Raw genomic sequence first — 22,426 nt, 5'->3', positions numbered from 1 at the left:
AGATTTCATTTCTTCCTTTCCAATGTTTGTTTTTGTTTCTTTATTTGCTTACTTTAAATACACTGGCTAAGACTTCCAGTGACAACAGACATCCTTGTCTGACTCTGGCTTTTCCTGGGCATGACTAATGTTTCCCCACTATATATGATGTATGCTGCAGGCATTGGGCAAATTAATTTTAACATGCTAAGGCTCTTTATTCCCTACATGTTAGGTAATAGAGTTTTGTTATTATTGTCACTGTTTGTTTTATACTACAATGAGTAAGAAAGTGAATCAAACACTTTTTATATATAGTTTTTTTAAATATTTTAATATGTTTAATTGCTCTACTTATGATGATAGTCAACCTTTACATTAATTGTAATAAACAGAACTTGTAACCTTTATTTTATGTTTTATTAAAGATAAACTGCTGAATTTGATTTATTGGTGTGTTACTTTGTTACGGTGATTTTCACAAAAGATCGGCTTTGGTTTTTGTCCCTGACAAATGATAGTCTCATTATTTCAGTAATTTCTTATTTTAATTTTTGTAATTCCTTACTTCTGCACAGCTTAGACTTATCCAATTTACTTTTTCTAATTTCAATTTTTCTCTTTTTGAGGCTTAGAAGTTTAGTCCAAAACAACCCCCTTAGGAATACTATGCAGCTTTCTAGTATTAGTATCTTCCTTTTCCTTCAGGTCCAAATGACTGGTGTTTCCACTGTGATTTTCCTCTTTAACCCATGGGTGAAATAAGGATGTACTCTGAAGTGTGAATAAACATGTTTATGTTTTGAACATTTTGTGTTCATGTCTTATTTAATCACACTAGGTCAAAGAACGTGGCTTGCATGAGACAGATTGCTTAAATTTCAGTGCAACTTTCCATATATGGTCAACTTTTCAAAAAGTCACACATGTTTAGGCAAGAATCTAGAGTCTGTCTGTTGGAGCAGGGGTCTACGCAGATCTATAATGTAAACCTATTAATATTGTCCTAAGCGTGTCTGGAATTACTAACCCTACTATCTTGATGCAGTTTCTGCTTGATTATGTTTTTTTCTTTTACATGATCCTTTTTCTTTCTGTACTTACAACTGAATTTACAGAATTCCCTTGTATGTTTCCTCCCTGTTAGGTTAGACACTATAGAGGATAAGTTGTTCTTTTAGCAATTACAGTCAATATGTCAGTTGCATCTTATGTATTTTAAAACATATAATTAAATAGTCCTTTCCTCTAAGTGATTTTCAGTTTTTCCATAATTTACCTTGAATCTACTTGAGGTTTAGTCACTCACTGGGTATCCCACTCCCAGAAGACACACACATTTCCAGTATCTGACCATACAGAATTACATCGTTTCTACTGTATTCACTATTCTTTGCATAGCACGTTTCATCAATATTGACATTTTTTTCCCACCACTTTCAATTATTTTTAGTCATTCATTTGGTGTTGAGGGTTGAACCTTGAGCCTATAGCTTGCCAGGAAAACACTCTACCACTAGGCTACACTCTCAGTTCTAAATCACCCCTTTTAGTAAAACTTGCAGGTAATAGATTTTCTTTGTTTAAAAAAATAGCAAGGCTAGAAGCATGGCTCCAGTGGTAAAGCACCAGGTCTAAGAAAGCTAAGCAAGGGAGCTTGAGGCCCTTAATTTAAGCCTAAGTGCACACACACGCACACACACACACACACACACTCACACACACCCTTCCTTGCTTTGCCATCCCTGGGAAGCTGTTATATTGGTATAAAATTCTAGATAGATAGTTATCTTTCTCTCATTACTCTGAAAATAAATTGCATTGTCTGGTCTCCCACTGACTGAGCCAACGTGGAATCATATGAGTCTCATGTGTGGTAAAGATCTACTTCTTTTAAGACTTGGTGTCTTCCACGCTTTAGACTAGTGCTATGTGTTTTCAGACGTGGACTAACCTTTTTCTTTTAGTTCTGTGACTGCAGTGTGGGCCAGGTATTTCTCTGGTTCTGGCCAACTCTCTGTCCCTTGTACTGGAGTTTCCCCTCCAGCCTTTCCTCCTCTGAAGCCTGGGACCCTTGGTGCATCACTGCCCCTATTTTCTAGTGTCTCTACCTCTGTGCCATTGTGAAGTGACTCTCTTAGAACTGGTTTCCAGATATTTAACCCACTTAAATGGAAACTAGCTTTTTAAAAAATGTCAATAAACTACATGTTTCATTTCCAAAATTCCCAGTGTACTTGTTTTTATCTCCAGCTAGTCTTACTTTGCTCCCTCCAGTTGTGTTTCCTTTGTTTCTCACCTAGGGTTACATACATTATGCTTTTGTTCATTTGAGCACTCTATTTCAAAGCCTTCATCAGACTCACATGTTTGCATATAGTCTAAATAGCTGGATCTTCTATATGAGATTGCTTACTGTAGTTTGGAATGTTAATTTGTAGACTGATTTGGGGTGGGCTGTTTTGTCTGTCTTTTCTGCCATCTTCTCTGCCTATTCTTCCCCATGGGGTAGTCTAGTCAAGCCAGGCTGTTTATGGCCTCATGGGAAGTTAAGAGCTAGAGTAAGAGTCACACTGCTATGCTGTTCAGCTCTGCTTGTAAAGCTGTGCCTTGTTCAGTAGTGTTCTTTAGCGTCTTCTGAGAGCAGGGGAAGCCCAGCCAAATCCTGACTTGATGAAATGGACCTGGTTCTTGCCTTGCTCTCCCATCATGGACAGAGGGCGGGGTCTCACCCCACTGCTCCCTAGTTGCTAAGCTATTTGATACCAGTTGTTGCTTGGGGACTAACAATCCTGGAAGGCTTGGGTACTTCTCCCTGCCCTGTAGAAATATTGTTCTAAGCCAGGTTGAGCTTATCCGATGGTGAGTGTCATGGCATGCTTACAAAGTAAGGACACTCCAAACTGCTAGGTGGAAGGTGGGTTCAAGACGGAGACCTGTTCCTTTTGTAAGCCCTGTTGTAGGTGCTGGGACACAAAAGAGGCCCAGCTCGACTGCATGCTGTGTGATTCCATGCAAAAGCGAGAATCTACTCTCTTCACATGAGTGCCTATGAGCGCTGGGCTGGGCAGCTAGGTACTGCCCTGTAAGCAGAGGTCAATGGTGCAGCAGCCCAGACATCCCCACCCTCCTCACATGTTCTGGCCCACAAATCCCTGTTCACAATACTACTTTAGTTAGGTCTACCATCTGTGGAATATCTGTGTTTAATGTAAAAGATACAAAAAATATAAGAGATGAACCATGGAAAATTCTATGTGTAATTCTAATTTTCTGATGAGAGAATGTGGGATTCTACACAAACAGTATAGCAAGTTCTAGATTCCATCAGTTTCTAGAAGTCATCTCTGTAAGCAACATAAAATGACAAGCTGAAATTGTCCCAAGTTTTAGCCAGAGCCAGTCCTTACAAATTAATACTCGTTATCTTAAATCATCTCATTCTTTGAAATCATGCTTGCCACAGAAAAATTTTAAATGGTTTCATGAAGCTAATTCTTTTCTGTTTTACACCAACAATACAAGGAGAAAGGGTGAGGGAGGGAAGCTGAACTCAGGGTCTTACCACTCAGGGTTTTGCTAGGCTGTCACTCTACCACTTGAGTCATGCCTCCAGCTTGGTATTTTGGGGGGCCTGTGCTCTTTGCCTTTCTTGTTCATGGCTGATGTTCTACAACTTGAGCCATATGTCAAGCTGGTCAAATGATGATGAAGCCTCACCAACCTTTCTGCTCTGATTGGCTCTGAACTTTGATCCTCTAGATACTCAAACTGAGTATCTAAAACTATATGCATGAGCTAACCAGTGTCTGGCGTGAATCTTCTACTTCTTGAAAAAGTATTTATTTGATTTCATGTTGATCACAACTTTACTTTGCTGTCATTATCCTTCTCATTGAGCAACTTAGAAACTGGCCATTCCAATTTCAACCAGCATTGAACCTGGACTTGAAACCAAGAAAGTGTGTCTATATTTCTGTTATCATGTCATAATCATACTCTACCAAGGTTTCCATTTGCTATATCAAATTTACTAAGCAACTTCAGTGCTTACTTAGTACCTTTTCTTTCTTCCCCACAGAAAATAAGGTATTAAAAAAGGAAGAAAAAAATAACAAGAATATATACATGTAAAACCAACATGACTAATAACATTAATAATAATAATAATAATAATAATAATAATATTAAAGATGAGGCTAGCACCAGTAGTATATGCCTATACTAGATATTCAGGAAGCTGAGATTTGGATGATTGTAGTTTGAAGCTAGCTAGGGCAGAAAAGACATTAACATTCCTTTTCCAGTTAACCAGAAAAATGTCAGACTGGAGGCATAGCTCAAGTGGTAGAGCACCAGTGGTGAGCGAAAAAGCTGAGAGTGCAAGGCCCTGAGTTCTCAGCCCAGTATAAACACATACACACAGAGCCAAGATGAAGACGATTCCAACGTGGAGAAAGAGCCCTGAGTAAATAACATCAAGTAACCAAGTCAAATCCCAGATAATGCAAATAAAACAGATTTAAACATTTGGCTCACTGAAGTCTGTGGAAAAGCAATACAAAAACCCTACCCCATTATATATATATATATATATATATATATATATATATATATATATATATATATATATATATATGTTTCCCCCCTACCCCCCCCCCCCACCCCGCCATTCCTTTATTCATCATGGGGCTTAAACTCAGAGCCTGGGCATTATCCCCAAGCTCTTTTGTTCAAGGCTAGCACTCTACCACTTTAAGCCACAACTAACTCCATTTCCAGTTTTCTGGTGGTGAATTGGAGAGAAGAGTCTCATGGACATTGCTGCCTGGGCTCACTTTTAATTGCCTTTCTCAGATCTCCTGAGTGGCTAGGCATGAGCCACCAACACCTGGCTTATATTTTCTGTTCCTTAGTAGGAAAAGAAAATCCATCCACTGTTAGGATATTTCTCTCTTTAGGTTAAGAACAATTCCTTAGAATATAAAGTTGGTCCTTGGTATCCTCAGGTACTACAACCATGGATTTGAAGGAAATCTAAATAAAAAAATACTTGAAAAACAATTGTATCTACACTAAATGTATACAGTTTTTCTTGTCCTTATTTCCTAAATGATGCAATATGACAAGAATTCACATAGCATTTACATTGTATTAGGTATTCTACGTCATTGAGCAAAGATGTACACAGGTTCTATACAAATAGGACATTTTATATAAAGGACTTGGGAGTCCTCAGATTTCTGTGTCCCAGGGGATCCTAGGACTCTATCAAAACCATGGATGCTCCCACAGGATACCAAGAATAAAATATAAAGTCAGCTTTGTTCCAATTGTATAGATTTGGACTGTAGTCCATGTTCATTCCTTACCTGGATGACGTGCTAGGTGGTGAAATTTTGCCGGGATCCTAGGCCCTGCTGTGTCTTTTGGGTGAGAAGGTGTCTGGCCCACTTTGTCCTAAAAGAACAACAACAAGGTCATGAGAGACATTTCTAATTCTTCCATTCTTCTTTGATTGCTTTTTTCTTTCCTGTTTATTTCCTTTTTTTCGTTTTAAATGAGAATTAACAATCTGCCATGAAAGGGAAGCCAATCAACAAAAGGTGTAATCTGTTGGCAAAAGAGTTAGAAGAAACACTACCCTTGCTTTCCTGACTAAGATGCTTTTCCCTAAACAGCAATTCAGAAAGAATGATTCTCACCTGTTCCATTTAGGCAATGGATTTCAGTCATTAACACTGTACAACGCACATGCACTTCTGTAACAACTATGGATCATCAGCCTACCTTCTACTCAGACAAAAACACTCAGATAATGTTCCATAAATGGCTCTCTCCACAAAGGATGGGGAGCATAGGACATGCTTCACACATCCGAGTGAGGACAAAATTTTAGACCATATCAGGACCTGAAGACCATAATTCTAGAGAAACATCTTTACAGAACAATGGAGCTAATGAAAAATATGGTAAAGTTAAGGGGAAAGTGCCCTCTGTATTTATATCCTTGAGGGAGGGGGGAAGGCAACTCATGATGAGAAGTCATGATGGCTTCCTCTTATAGATTTTTGAAATTTATGACCATTTTACAATGCTTGGATCACCTCTGTAATTAGAAAGGTTTGTGAATTGTGCCCAAATTATAAAAAGGGCATTACCATCGACTATTAACTATCGATGTATATGGATAGACAGATTTGAAAGACAGGAAAATATCTATCAAATCTATCAAAATTCAAAATGTGTTTTCGAGCAAGTGCTCATTGCCTTTTCACCATGGATGCAATGAAAACTTCAGTAAGTAGCACTATCATCGTGTAGTGTGGATCATCCATAGTCGCCACCAGCAGCCTCATCCCTATTCCTCTGTATTGGGGCAGCACAGGCATCTTCCTCTCCTACTGTCAGGAACTGGCTGGCCTTCCGTAACACGGCTCCATAGCAAAAAAAAAAAATATATATATATATATATATTACAGGCGTGAGCCACCAGCAAAATATATTTTAAAATTGTCACCTATACTTGCGCTTCAGGCGACTGTGAGCCCAAATAAAACTCTTTTCAAGTTGAAAGAGGCACCAGAAGATGGAAAGACTTCTCATGCTCATGAATTGACAGAATACATACTGTGACATGGCAAAATTGAAAGCCGTCTACAATGAAATAAAGTAGTCCTCCATCAAAACCCCCATGTTGCCGGGCACCGGTGGCTCACGCCTGTAATCCTAGCTACTCAGGAGACTGAGATCTGAGGATCGAGGTTCAAAGCCAGACCGGGCAGGAAAGTCCGTGAGACTCTTATCTCCAATAAACCACTCAAAAACTGGAAGTGGCACTGTGGCTCAAGCGGTACAGCGCTTGCCTTGAGCTGAAAAGCACAGGGACAGCGCTCAGGCCCAGAGTTCAAGCCTCACAACAGACCAAAAAAAAACCCCCAAAACAAAAAACAAAAACCCCAATGTCTTACTACATAGAAATAGAAAAATCAATCCAAAAATTTATGTGGAAGTATAAAAGAGTCCTGCCCTGCCCCACCCCCCAAAAAACCTGAGTAAAATAAGCAATGCTAGAGGTACAATAATACCTGACTCCAAATTATACCATAAACCATAAATAGAACCATAGTAACAAAAGCAGCATGGTACAGGCACAACAAAAGAAGACATATGCACAATAGAGCAGAATAGAAAATCCAGAGATGAACTTATACACTCTAGCCATGTGATTTTTTTACACAGAAGCTAAAGATATTCATTAGAGAAAAATGAATGGTACTGGGAAAACTAGATATCCACATGTAGAAAACTGAAACTAGATCCCTGTCTCTCACCCTGCCCAAAAATAAATTCCAATTATGGAAGACCATAATGTAAGATCTGAAAATTAGAAACTACTATAGGAACACATAGGGAAAATTCTAGAAGATGTAGGCATAGACTGTTATTTTCTGAATAGGACTTTTAACTGCTCAGGAAATAAGAATCAAGAATTATAAATGTGATTGTATCAAATTAAAAGCTTCTGCACAAGAAATTGAACAATTACCACAAGGAAGAGAACCCACGGAATGATTGAAAATAACTTTACAAGCTATTCACTGGACAAAGAATTAGTATCCAGAGTGTAGAAAGAACTAAAAAAAAAAAGAAAAACCTTAAACATCAGAAGAGCAATTAGTCCAATTAATAAATGGGCAAACAAAACTGATTAAAAAAAGAAGTATAAATGGCTAATAGAGAACATGAGGAAATGTTCAACACTCAAAAAGGAGAGGATGAGAAGTAGGAGGAGGAGGACAAAGACGAGGAAAAAGGGGAAGAATGATTATATAAGGGTGTCTATTGGAGAAAGGTAGACAAAGGAGAGGGCAATGGAGTGAATATGATCAAAGAACACATATGTATGAAAAGTAGCATTATGAAACCCAATTAACATTATTAAAGACAGGGAAGGAGGGTGGCTAATAATATATATATATATATATATATATGATGAACTTCATCAAAGAACATTATATGCTTACACTTAAATATTAAAATAAAACCATATGCATAATTAATTTATGCTAATAAATTAAAACTGCTTTTCTTTACAATTTGGCCAGGCTGAGACATTTGGCATTTTGTTATGAACAACAGAAAACAGATTACTATAAGTGCTGTCATATCTCCTTGGTAGTTGACTTCCTGCAACAGGGCCTGAGTAAGGCCAACAATATGAATGGGATGAGTGATACCAGTGGGGAGGAATTACACTGGCCCAGTGTTCTTAAATGTCTCCAAAATACTCTAGGATATCTTTGTTTACACTTCCTGTTTGAACTGGATCTGAATCCGTGACTAAATACACCTGCTATTCCACTAGATTCTCTGAGCAAATCTCAGTAGCGCATCTTTAAAGCTTGGTTTGGGGATGTAGCTCAATGGTACAATACTTTCTTAGCATGCACAAGGAAGGGGGTTCTATCCTAAGAACTTCAAATAAAATAAAGGGCTTTGAAGAAAAACTAAGGATGACCTGCTTGTGTGCTGGCAAGAGCCAACATGTCTACCATGCTAGCTCTGCCAGGCTGGGTTACTGTTACACAGACAGAACATACACATTTAACACAAAGGAAGGTCAGGTATCTTCACATCCACCATTACCAGTTGATCAGGGCTATCTGGGGATTAGCACAATGGCAGCCTGGCTGCATGGCCCTAGAGTTCTTCCAACCTAATTGACCAAATGGACCAGGAAACTCAAAAAAGTGTCCTGGTCTCCTCAGTGGTCAGAGTAACAGGGTGCTTTACTGCTCAAATGAGAAGCATGTGGCTCCTCTGCCCACAGGCTTAAGTTCACATGTGAAATGTAGAGTCCTGGGCACCAATCTATGAGTGAACAGTTATGGTATGCTCCATGCTAAGCTTCTGGGACATGCACAAGGAAGAGGCAGAGCAGCAGCCCCAAAGAGTCCAGAAGGGCCCCCTACGCACCGGTAAGGAAAGCAAAGTCATAGTCATAGCTTCCTCCAGGAGACCTGGAGAAAACCAAACTAAAGAAGATTCTATGGAATGGGAGAGATTTTTCACCACTCTGTGTGTGTGTGTGCACGTGTGTGTGTGTGTGTGTGTGTGTGTGTGTCTGTGTGTCTGTGTGTGTGTGTGTCTTTCTGCCTAATCCTCTTAAAACATACAGGTTTGCTTTTGTTTCTTAATCATAGATTGAATACTTGACAATTATGAAAATTTAAAGGAAAATATGAAGGAAGACATTGAAAAACAAGCTCCATCTTCTCTCTAGAGAGATCACACTATCAGTTTTCTGTATATTTTTTCAGAAAAACCAAAACCAATGCATCACTATGTGTGTGTGAGTATGTGTGAGCAAAATGTCTTTATAGAGTGTATGTGTGGTATACTGAACCACATAGTTGTCACAAATTATCCTGTTTCAAAAGGGGTAGTCTAATCATATTCCATATTTTATTGTACTTTAATGCAGGTAGCTGAGATGTTTCATATCAATAAAGGTAATCTCCATTGTCAGTATTCATTCATAGCTTTAGCATACCCCACTGAGTGGATGTTTAGGTAATTTTATTTAGCCAATATGCTACTGATAAACACAAAGATTGCTACAGATGTTCAAGTGCTGTAAGTTGGCTCTTGAATCTCCCCCAAAGGCCCATGTGTTGGAAGCTTGATCTCCAGCCTGTAGCCCTGGAAAGGTAGTAGTTTCTTTAGGAGACTGGCCTAGTAGAAGGGAGGAACCCCCTTACTTCTGTAATTGTCCTTGTTTTACCAGGCACCATGAGGTGAAATGATCTCTTCTATCATGTGTTCCCACTATGATGTCCTGTGCTGCCACAGGCACAAAGCAACAGGCTCAATAATCAAGGGAGGAAAACTCTGAGCCCATGAGCTAAAATAAACCTTTTTTCTTATTACGTTGATGACTTTGGATGGTTTGTCCACATAATGGCTGGCTGGCTAACAAGAAAAGAGAGAAATTGTTTGGAGGACATGGTATCTAGGAGGCAAACACAGGGAGACAACCAAGAACCCCTATGAAGATACTGAAGAAGCAACTGGCTGGTTGAGGAGGAGTTACCTACCTCTCAACCCCTCAAATTCAGCAGTCTTCCCATCTGAAAGCCTACCCAGTTTCTGTAATTCTATGGCAAATGTTTCCCTACCCAACCTGCTCTTTTACTATTTAAGAGAAATCCCTCCACCCTGCTCTCCTCTCCCTCTCCTTCTCTCTGTCTCTCTCTCCTCCTCTTCTTTCTATATATCTATATCCATATCTCTATATCTGTATCTATAGATATATATATCCATTCTCAAACTATCTGCAATTAACTAAGAAGTCATGCTAAAAATCTTGGTAAGATAATTTTTTTATATATTCAAATCTATTCAAGTAGACTCTCTAAGACTTTTGGATAACATAGCTAACAATCAATTATTTTGTTTGGAAACCTAGAATAGTAGGGATGTGTGTAGTTAAAACAAACACTATATACATACTGTCACACTCTTCTTCATCCATTTTATCCTTTCATCAGGAATCAAGGCAAACTAGTTTCCTCACACCGGAAGCTGCTAGGACAGTGATGTTATTTTTCTGGAAATTTTTCTCTTGCCAATTCCAGAGGTAAAGCAGTGACCTCATATGTACATCTTTAGCACTACAGGTGAATATTTTTCATGAGCTTATTAGTCCTCCATATTCTTTCCTTTGGACCCACCATGGCCAGCTGGACAAGTTTGTGAGGGCTGCAGGGCCTTCTAATCCAAAGGTCTCTGAGTAACTCACAGCCCAACTGCAGAGCTGAGGTGTGGGGGGGGGGGGGGGAGGGGGGGCTGTACCTGAAGCCTGTGAGCTAACTGGTGGAAGCATTGAATGATCTCTTGGTGACTGCTGGGAAAGCCTATCTGCAATAGGTACAGGAGCCTGAGTCTTGGTAAGTACTTCTATCAGAAGGAACTGAGTGATGGACCACCCCACTGCACTCTTTCTTGTTGGTTTCTTAGTCTTTCCCATGACCAACTTTTATGTGGTAGCAAACCAAATTTAGTCCTGTTGGTAATGAAGTCCTACTTGCCTGACTTTACATGTCATTGTATATGCTATTCTTAGAAGTCTTGTCAGATTGACCTTTTGTCTTGGGCTCATTTTTTTTTTTCAGTAAAATGGTTTTCAACCCCTATCAAAAACACTCAGTTGTGCTTTATCCTGATCTCCTTTCTAATCTGATGTTCTACCTAGACATTTATTCTGATGGATAGTAGAGGAGAAGAAATTACACTGATGTGCCCCACCCTAAGTCAGTCAACTTTTTGTGACTATTAATGAATACCTGAGATGATAAACTTACACTAAGAGAAAAAGGTTTACTCTGACTGCTTTGGAGGTTTCATTACACAACATGCTTCAGCTTTTCTGTTTCTGGACCTCTGGTAGGATTCCAGATGGCAAAGCGGGGAGCATATGCTGGAGCAAACCTGCTCACATCATGGTCAGGACACAGAAAGCTTTGGGGAGGGAGCTGAGGGCACACAATCCCCTCCAAGAACACATCCCAATGTCCTAAGTATTTCTTCCAGGTCTACATCTTGAAAGCTCTCCACCTTCCCAAATCACCATGCTGGAGATGAAGAATTGTAAAAGCTTTGAGGGTCTCAGAGAACCTTTTACTTACAAAGTATAGTATCATTTACCACCCAATCCTTCCTTTTGCCGGATTTTATGTATGAGGTCACTCTATATACATATTATACCCCTACACATCTGTGTGTACATATTATGCTCTTATGCATCTGTGCATCATTCAGCTATATATGCTTCATTTATACAGATCTGTCTACCCCTAGGCTGAGCCCCACTCCTCCACCATTTCCATGCACTCAGACTACCAACATGCTTTGCTAGCGGAACATAGTTCCTCTCTTGCCTCTGTGAACTCCTTGGTCAGAACTTTCTTTAAACTTCGGAGCCAAGAATGATTTAGTACAAGTTCAGAATACCTTCATCCATCACTTTGTTACATTTCAGGCAAGGGCAGACTCTGGTGCTAACATGACTGTTAGGTTATACCAACTAGATTTGTATCATGTACTTTTGGAACAAACCATACAAAGTGAAATGTATCGGAAGATACGTTAATAAACAGGGCATGGTGGATCGTGCCTGAATTCTGGTTACTTGGAAGGTAGAGATAGAAGGATTGACTCTTAGGTAGGTTGGAGGGGAGGGATTTAGCAAGTCCTCAAACAAATGGGATGTGAGGATGCATACCTGTAATCCTAGTACCTTGAGAGATATAAGGAGGAGGATCACAGTCTGTATCCGGTTGGGACAAAAATCTCAAGATTCTATCTGACAACTGAAGAGCTGGGGGTCAAGCTTGAGTAGTGGAGCACCTGCTTTGTAAGTGCAAGGCCCTGAGTTCAAACCTCAGTACTACCGAAAGAATGAGGGGTGGGGGAAAGTAGGGAGAGGAGGGAGGGGGAGAGGGAGATAACACCATTTCTAAGAGTGGGTGGGTGGAACTAGCCTCTTCATGGCTCAGATCCCACACAGCTGTCCGCAAAGCCCCATGGGAAGAGGCCTGGCAACTGGCACCTGGGTATTTCCATAGCATACTCAACATATCACCTTCCCTAAGAAACGCCGTTGTAAGTAACAAGCAAACCAGGCTCCATGAATCACTACTTAAAAGACTAGATGCTTGCAAAATAAATACCCTTGTATAAACAGCATTGCTAGATTCAACAAATAAAAACCAGGATACTCAGTTAAATGTGAATTTTAGATAAGTAACTAATAATTGTTTGGCAAAGTATGCATCATATATTGCATGAGATTCAGCATCAAAAATTATCTGTGGTTTGTCTGTGATTTCCCTGAGCATTCTCTACTCTTTTTTTTTTTTTTTTCCTGGCAACTCTGTGCCTCGAGCACTGTTCAAAATGCGACAGGCTTACATGACAAAGTGTAGCAGTAACCATGAAATTTTGGCAAAATGTCTCAATGTGTTTGCAAAAATTCCTAGGTCAGAAAATAAATGTACCTATTTAAGCTGAACAGACAAGAGCTTCAAAAGAGAATTGTGTTCCCTTGAAAAGCCGAGAAGGATTTAACATAGGTGAATAGCCCTTATCTGAAATGCTTGGAACCATAGCTGTTTCATATTTCATTTTTTTTTAGATTTTAAAATACAATACAATCTCTTAGAGATGAGGTACAAATCTAGTTTGTCTCATATATACTTTATCTACATAGCCTAAAGGTAACTATATGTAATAATTGTAATTATTTTGTACAAGAGAACAACGTTTCATGGTGTGGAAATTTCCACTTGTGGCTGGCTTCATGTTGGTGGTTCAAAAGCTTTGGATTTTTGAATATTTCAGATCTGGGATTTTTTGGATCAGGGACACTCGATCAACAGTATGAAAAATTATGGTATTTGCAAAATAAAGTCAATACACAAAAGGGAGCAGGGAAAAGTTAGCCATGGACTGTGGCATTGAAAGGAAACTCCTGCATCCTGGAAGGTCAGGAGCAAATGTCTGTCCACCATTCAGAAGCAAACAATGGCGCCCAGCCAGGAGCAAGGGAATAAACACTGAGGCCAGACTAACAGGTTTGCCATTGTACTAGTCTACTTAGCTTATGTTTGTCTGTGTGTCTGTTTCCTAGCTTCCCCCCACCCCAGTAGGAGAGGACTAGGCAGGAGGACAGGGTGGCCTTGTGATCAGAACTATCAATGCCTCACATGCAGGAAGCTCCCTGGAAAGGGAAGCTGGAATTCTTCTTTGAAAGTCAGGTTAGCAATGAATGCTTTTGAGGCTGTATCCCTTAATTACTGCACTGTCTACCTCTAGGGAAAGGTAGTGATATGGAAGAGCTCCTCACTTCCAAGTTATGTGGGTCAGCTCTCTTTTTAATGCTAGACCCTCCCCCTTCAGAAATACATGTGAAAGCCTACCATGGGATCAGGGCAGAAATACTGCTTTCATTAAAGAAAGGAGAAAATGCCTGATCTCCCTTGGGGAGACTCATTCCCAGCCATGTACTCACTGAGGGATCACATGGAACTGACACAGAGTTGGGGAGCAGATGGCAAGGACTGAGATGAGGATGGGGTTCTCCTCTACAATGAAACTGCCTAGGCTGCATCCACCAGCTCCGCCGTCCCCAGGCTTATAGGGGTGACAGCTGATGAAGGCAGGCAGGCCAGGGAAGGCAAGGACTGGGAAGGGTGCTGAGTTCCCTACTCATCTTTTCCTTCTATAAACCATCTTATAAAACAGCTCCCCTAGCTTAGACTCCAATCTGCTGGTCTCTCTTGATGGGCTTTCCACCTCCTCTAGTCAACTCCTTTCCTACTCCCCAGGGGTAAACAATCCAGCTCACTGTTGAGGCCCTGGCGTAGAAAAGGAGGAAGTTAATTTTTCTGCAGGGTGTGGGCTGCAGGGGACCCAGTGTTCAGGTGAAAAGCCAGTACAACTGCCCATTGAACATCAAGTGACTGTGATGCCTGGATGACTTCTCAATTTACCACCAACCTATGATCTTCTGCTCACTGAGATGGCTGGTGCACCTCACAGGAGCCCCATGTGCTACAAGGAGATGCTTCTTAGAATGGACCTACATACTGCAATAGGTTTGGGCTTTTATCATCTCAAATGCAGTTACAATTGAGAAATAATTCTAACTGAAAATCCACTAATCTAGTGAAGATTTCGTCCCAGTGAAGACTATGTGCTGAGGCCATCTGTTTACCTTGTGTCCCCTGCATCCTGAAAGGTGGGACTTCATCCTACCATCCGGACCAACTCCCTTCCCATACCAGATGTCAAGTCCACCTTGTATAAGCTTGCCTACTCTGAAACATGTGGACACATTTGGTTATTAGGTCTGATATAATTCGACAAATGATGTCTCGATACTTCTATACAACAGGACTTTGAGGCAATGGAGGTCATGGGTGGGGGGATGAGGTCAAGTGTAGGGTGGATGGATGCAGTCATAATATTCAATGTGTATATATGAAAATGGAACCAGGAAAGCTGAAGAGATGGGTGGGGTTGGGAGAAATGGGAGAGAATGATAGAAAGGGATGACATCCATCTAAATGCATGTTAGTCATAAACCACTATGTCAAACTAAAATTTCTCTGTACAATTTCTTAAAGATAATAAAGAAAATAGCTTTAAAAAGTCATTCTCATTAAAAAAATTAGTGTAGAAAACAGCAATTCCTAGCTGTAGGTACATTGTTTTCAATAGTTTTCATGCATTCTCAAGTAAGTTCTGTCAGCCCACCAGTACATTGATGGAGAGGGAAGAAGGTACCTCTCCCTCAAGGCTTCACACACATTTGTCTATGAACTCCTTAGGGTGCATGGACAACACACTCTCTACAACTCAGTTATGGTTGACTACAGAGACTACTGGCACATCAACAATCAGAAGCTTCAGAGAACTTGGTATCAGTACTACAGTATCAGTACTGAAATTTTATTGGCTTCAAGGCTCCTTCTGATAGAAATAACACTCCAGTGTGAGCTGGGGCCATGTTTTCTCCTGAATGGTACTGTCTGTTCAGATGCTCCGTCTACATGGAAGCAAGTGGAGTGGGAAAGTTCTGAGCAGAGATTTCCATCAAATCAGCCCTTTCCCATATCATGACTGTTTCCAAGAGGCGGAATGAGAAATGGAAAACTCAGCATGGCAGCTCTCCATAGCAAAGGATGAGGGGAATGTTTTTCATCTATAATGGTGTCCAATTATGCAATTTGTTTATAATTATATTTATATAGGCTGTTGAGTCTAACATAAAAATGCTTGGTCAGAGTTCAAAAAACTTGTCTCTTAAACCGTACAAATGCTGAGGGTGCCATTAACAATGCTACTGTATTTAAATAACAAAACAACCCAAAAATCCTCAAGTTTTCACATAAATCTTCCTACACCCAAAGACGACACATCTAACAAGACACAGAGAACAGCCACTTGTACTCTATATTCAGGAGTTTCTTCAAGATAACCCATTCCAAGAACAGCTATTCTTTTTTTTTTTTTTAAGTTATTCTTTTGTGCTGGTCCTGGGCTTGCCTGTACACTGCCTCTGGACTTTCGTACTTAAAGCCAGCAGTGTTTTACCACTTGAGCCACAGCTCTACTTCTGGCTTCAAAAAAAAAAAAAAGTTTAATTAGAGATAAGATTCTCGTGGACTTTCCCACCTGGGCTGGCTTCAATCCTTAAATCTCAGCTTCCTAACTAGCTAGGAACACAGGCATGAGCCACCAGTGCCTGGCCAAGAGCAGCTATTCTTGACATCCGCAGCAAAGCTGCTTTGAACTTTTTAGTGTTGACCCTGCATTCTTCAAGACTGGACACAGAAACTCTGAATTCAGTTACTGATGAGAGTCCGTCCAACTTTCATTTATAAAAGCAGATTCACTGAGATATGTTATACAACATTCATTTCATCTACTGGAAGTATACAATCCAATGAGTGCTAGTATCATGACAGATCTGTACAACCCTTACCATGTTCTAAGTTTAGAACATTTCCATCACCCCACAAAGCAATGTTGTGCCCAGGGCCTGTCAATCTTGACAAATGGTTTTCCCAAAATAAAGTGCCTATGCCAGGTCAGTTTTGTTCCCAGTTTTTGATCTGGTATTCCCACATCAAGGAAGGAGCTTAGCCTCAAGAAGAAGGACATTACCTCTAGAATTTCTACCCCTGAACAGCTTCATGGCTTTGGGAAGACAACAAGCCTTCTGTGACCTCATAAGAGTGGCTATAGGCTAGAGGTGAAGATTGAATATGATCCTCATCAAAGTGCCACACTGTTAATGCTGGCTATGTTTTCACCACAGCCAACACTGCTCCTTCTGCTGTATCTTGAACCTCTACCATCACCTCCTTCACCTTTTCCATCATTTTCGCCACCATCATTTCTTCCTCTTCCATCTCTTCCATGTCTTCCACCATAACCTCCACTTCCTCTATCTCTACTATATCCACCTCATGCTCACCAACACCTGATATTTACTTCCTCCACTTCTACTTCAACCATCACTTCTATTTCCTCCTTCTTCATCACCCCGCTACCTTCTCCTCCATTAACTCTAACTCTTCCACCATCCCCTCTACTTTCTCCACCACCATCACCTCTACCTTCATCAATTATTACTTCTTCTTCCACTATAATTTCTATGTCTACCCCCACAACCACTGTTTCTACCACCACCATCATCTCCTCCACTTCTTTTTCTTCCACTATAACCTCCACCTTTACTTCCTCTACCAAAACTTCCCTCCTCTACTCACTCTACCATAACCTCTACCTCTACCTTTCCATCGTATTACCTTCTCCTAAGAACTCTACGTCCACATGTCCTTCTACAACTCTACCCCATAACCTCCTCTACTTCTACACCTCTACAAGTGCCTCTTCTCCTTCCACTACCTCCACCTCTTCTTCTTTTACAATCATCTCTGCTTCTACCTTCATGACCTCCACCTCCATTGCCTCTGTGTCTTCAATCATTTTGACTCCCTTCTACCTTCTTACATCATAAACACCTATCTCCACTCCCCCCTCCCTCCTAGGTTTTACTTCCAGACCATGCACTCAACTTCAGAAAGTTTCAAAGAACCAGGTTAAAATGGCATTCCCCCAAATCCTCAATCCCTCCAGAGGTGAATGAATTCAGAGCCAGTAGGGTACTAACTGGCAAGAGAGCAGTGTGGCATGCTCACAGAGCACAGCTATCGACTTGAAAAGACAATGTTGGAAATGTTGGTGCTTTAGCAGTGGGGACAACCCACTAGCATCACTGAGTTTCAGCTACCTTGCCAAAATACAGAGGTAGCCATCCTGAAGCTTCCCTAGTAAAGTGCAAAAGACACTGCAATCAAGCTGAACCACATCTCACAGCTCCAAGCTTTTCCTCTCTTGGTTCTGCAATCCCCGCAACATCTACACTAAAACCAGAGCTCAAACCACATAAAGTTGAACAATTAACCAACAGGGTTTATCTCTGCAGAATACCAAGTGCATGGTAGGCAGATGATATACCCATTCTATTTCCCCACTTAGCAGAAGGAATACAGCCATCTCTTCTTTGAACTTGTTCAACAACAATCTCAGAACTTGGAAAAGGTTCTCACTCTCCTGGTTGACCAGGAAAAAGCCTTAGGGTTGATTATGATGTAATCCCTGGTAGGGGCTCTTCCTCATCTCTTAAGTCCCTCTGGCAGGCAGAGGGCAAAGGGCCAAGGGTAAATGGCAGCCCGTGACCAAGAACCTGGAGGCAGAATGAGGTAAGAGGTCTGGCCCAAAGCTCCAGCCTGGGTCCCCACAGTGTACCTCGATCAGGTATGATAGCTTTTCAGAATACAAGTGTGAGCTGAAGCATAAAAAAGCAGAGAGCAGCTGCCAAAAACATGCTGAAGGGCACGGCTGACAGGTTACAGTGACAGTGGTGCATGATGATGTTCTCTTGAGCTCTGTCTTCCACAGAACTTTGGATAAAGTAAAAGAAGTTGATCTAAAAATGGACAAGGCCCCTGTGTGCATGGGTTCATGCTTATAATCCTAGCTACCAGAGAGGCACACATTGAGAGGATGGCACTTTGAGGCCAACTCAGGCAAAAAGTTAGCAAGAACCTATCTCAACAAAAAAAAAGATGGGTGTGTTGATGCAGGAGGCATAAGTATGAAGATCATGTCTCAGAACAGCCCAGGCCAACAAAAGGTAAGTCTTTACTTGAAAAAGAACTAGACCAAAAAGGGCTAGAGTGTGGCTCAAATGGTGTGTGTGTACCTACCAAGCAGAAGTCTCTGGGTTCAAGCCCCAGTACTGTTAAAAATATATATAATAAATTAAAACAATGCATAGGTGAATAAAGGTATCTTCTCAGACACAACAAACTTACTGCTTTTGCCAGAGCTACTTTTTCCTATAAAATAAAACAGCTCTCGTAGATGGGAGGACTATTGGGACTCCATCTCAGTGGAAGAAAAACTTTATTGTGACATTAGCCAAATGTTTATAAACTACCTGTGGGGCAGATTCAGTAATTCTGAGCTAAAACATCACAGTCTGGGCTTACTTTCTGAACTATGAAATAAAGCCTTTGGACAAAATGGCTGCTGAATTCCTTTCCAGCTCCATAAGGGAATCTGTATGTATCACAAAACATTCCATAGCTAATCCATTCCTAGAACCATGATTAAAGCAACATTATGAGTGATATCTGAATTTCTGGCCAACATGGAATAAAGGACTGGAACAGCAGGATAAGTGAGTGATGATGCATGGGGGGTGGGGAGGAGAAGGTACAATAAAGTGAGCCCCCCCATACCTACTCTATTGCCTATAGAAGGCTGCTAAACTGCAGTGCAAGGAAAGGCATCCCAGAGTCTTGGATGATCTTCCTAAGGATAGAATTTATCATCGGGAAATGCTGGGGTAGATAGGTGAATACTCAATAGAGGAAAGAAAACTCTAAGAGATCTGTAGAGGCTCCCTGCAAATCTTTAGCTAGGTACCGACTAGCATGTGCAGGTACAAGCAAGGAACTATCAAGGCCAGAGGAAGAGCCAACATCAAAAAGTAGACAGAATCAGCCCCAGAACTCAAGCAGGGCAAGGAAAAGGAGATGTTCCCAGCAGGCCAAATGAAAACTTCCTCCCATTGTGGAACAAAACACTGGAGTGCTTAGAAGGACCCTGCCTCAAATCATTCCCAGACTGACAGCGATTCAGGTTCAGGTAACCCACTTAAGAAGTAAGCCTCAAAAGGATCAGACTATCATCCCCAAGAAGCCTAATTATGCCCAGAATAAAGCCTAAAGTTATTGAAAGGATAATCGTTCCTCTATCATAAAGGCCACCACCTAACCATGAAAAATCCACAATATCTGTAGTCTAAATGGAAAGAAAAAAGACTCCATACAAATGAACTATACAACTTGTGGAGGAGAGGGAAATGGGAGGGAAAAAACTGGGAGAAAATGAGGGAAGATGTGACATTATTCAAAAAAAAACGTACTCATTACCTGAGTAACTCCTCTGTATATCACCCTTACAATAAAAAATGGAATTTTGAAAAAAAAAAAAAAGACTCCATAATGATCAAGAGAAATCAATCAAAATAAATAGATCTAAGCTAGGTATGATGGCACATGCCAGTAATCCTAGCTACTTAGGAGGCATATGCAGGAGGATCATGAGTTCAAGAACAAAATAGGCAAAGTTAGCAGACTATCTTAAAAAAATAGGACTGAGAGAGAGAAGGAAAGAAAAGGACAGGGATGTGGCTCAAGTAGTAGAGTACTTGCCTAGCATACTTGACACCCTGAGCTTCAACCCCAGTAGTGCCAAGGAAGAAAAAAAAGAAAGGAGGAGGGAGAAGGGAGGACAGAAAGGAAGGGAAAGAAAAGGGCGGGGGGAGATAAGTCTAGAAATGCCAAAGATGACAGAAGTAGAAGCAGCACTGTTAAAAAAAATGATAACACGGTTCCTAGGCTCAAGAAGGTAAAGGAAATCATAAGCATTAGAGAGAGATCAAAGTCATAAATGAACAAATCCAAGCTCTAGAGATGAAAAATGCACGAGATTAAAAATATAGTAGGTGGGCCGGGCACCAGTGGCTCATGCCTATAATCCTAGCTACTCAGGAGGCTGAGATTTGAGGATCGCGGTTCAAAGCCAGCCGGGGCAGGAAAGTACATGAGACTCTTATCTCCAATAAACCACTAGAAAACGGAAGTGGCGCTGTGGCTCAAGCGGTAGAGTGCTTGCCTTGAGCTGAAGAGTGCAGGGGCAGCGCCCAAGCCCAGTGTTCAAGCCCCACAATCGACCAAAAAAAAAAAAAAAGGAAATGTAGGGGATTTTCTACTCTGTTTCTAACCCCCACAACTAGTCCCCCCTACAGAAACTACCCATAAGACACACAAAATAAATGAGGACATAAAGGAATAATGATCAACTCAAATTATGTAACAAAGAGGAGAATTGGGAAGGGACCTCAAATATGGAGCAGGGGAGAATTGTGGATTAGGACTAGCCATTTCTCACCTTCCAGCCATTTGGCTTGGCTACCTAAGTCTCTAAAAGTATCCAAACCAGAGTTTTATCCTGGGCAAATTTGAGAAGTGACTTTTCTTTCCAAGGGATTGCTAGGAAGACAATGAAATGAGGTTTAAAAAAAAGTCTCCTGGCAAAACAGGCCAGTTCCTCTCTCCACTCCCAAGGAGACAGCCTCCTACTGTGTCATGTCCTAATATGGGCTGGGGGAGAAGTAGTAGATGGGAGTCAAGGGGAGAAACATGGAAGGCCTCCACTGTTCTTTTTAATGAGAGGTGAATACACGCTTCTGTGCTTGAATAGCAGTTATAAATGGCAACAGCCTGGCTATTCATAGGGCTACTCCAGCTTTAAGAGACAGCAAGGAAGGAAGAGCCAGCTGGCCTCCATTACAGGAGGCCAGCTGCTGGGCTATGTGCTTCAGTCACCAAATGGAATGACACTTGTGAGAGAAAATGGAGGAGTGTAGGATTAAGTGTACATATGTATACGTGTATATACACACAAACACACGTACAAATCGTACAGTGTGGAAACATACAGAACAAATTTAAAATGCACACTGATAATCAACAGCTACCACCAATCTTTATATTTTCTACCACTAAAGTTATCAAATATTCCTATACTTGAAAGAACATTTCTTCCGAAATTATGAAATGACTCCATGCAGTTACAGGCAAGGAGACTAACTGCCAGACTTTGTGTAACCAGCAGGTCTTGGAAAAGTATCTTTCTGTGTTGGTGTATCCTAACCACATATTAAAATGAAATCTATTCTTTCATCAGAGAAAGAATAGTGATTCCTCGATCTTCATAGGAAGCCCAGTGGAAGAGTAAGACCCAGGATTCTGCTTGCCCAAAGAAATGACTCCAACCCATAAGACCAAATGCCAGTATACCAGATTGAAGGGGGTTTCCAAGCCAAGACCCTGAAGCACATAAAACTACCTTTGTAAGGAGGCAACAAAGAGGACAAAGGAGTCATAGAAGTGATGGGATCAGGGGAGCCCTGGTTTTCCAAAAGCTGTAAACCTGAGTGACCAGGATGAAGGGCAGTTAAACACAGAGAAAAGGCAGTGACACGAACAGGAAGACAGGTTTGATTTAGCACAGTTTCCTTATGAAATGCTGGTATGACCCAGCTCCCAAAACAGGTTAGAAAACATTAGTTGACTAATCAAAGCCAACCCCAAACCCTTCCTTATCCATGTTCTTGGTTTCCGAAACCCTAGTACTGGGAAATAAACCCAGGGCTTTGCATGCTAAGCAAATGCTCTTACCACTTGAGCCATGCCTCAGCCTTATTATTTGTAGTTTGTCTTTGAGATAAAGTTCG

The 22,426-nt window shown here is 40.9% G+C and overlaps 1 protein-coding gene across 3 annotated transcripts in view; it reads right to left on the bottom strand.

Moving 5' to 3' along the window:
- Grb10 (growth factor receptor bound protein 10) overlaps positions 1 to 22,426 on the bottom strand; it is a 161,496-nt gene that overhangs the window by 78,955 nt on the left and 60,115 nt on the right. For all 3 annotated transcript variants that reach the window (XM_069995982.1, XM_069995984.1, XM_069995983.1), the window contains exon 3: positions 5,352 to 5,439. The gene's annotated coding sequence lies outside the window, so the exon portion shown is untranslated. The remainder of the gene's footprint in view (positions 1 to 5,351; positions 5,440 to 22,426) is intronic.

Source organism: Dipodomys merriami, unplaced genomic scaffold (genome assembly GCF_024711535.1).
Source record: "Dipodomys merriami isolate MVZ:Mamm:240054 unplaced genomic scaffold, mDipMer1.0.p SCAF_5, whole genome shotgun sequence".
Taxonomy (NCBI): domain Eukaryota; kingdom Metazoa; phylum Chordata; class Mammalia; order Rodentia; family Heteromyidae; genus Dipodomys; species Dipodomys merriami.
Note: the sequence above shows the minus strand (reverse complement) of the source record. Positions and strands in the feature narration are given on the sequence as shown.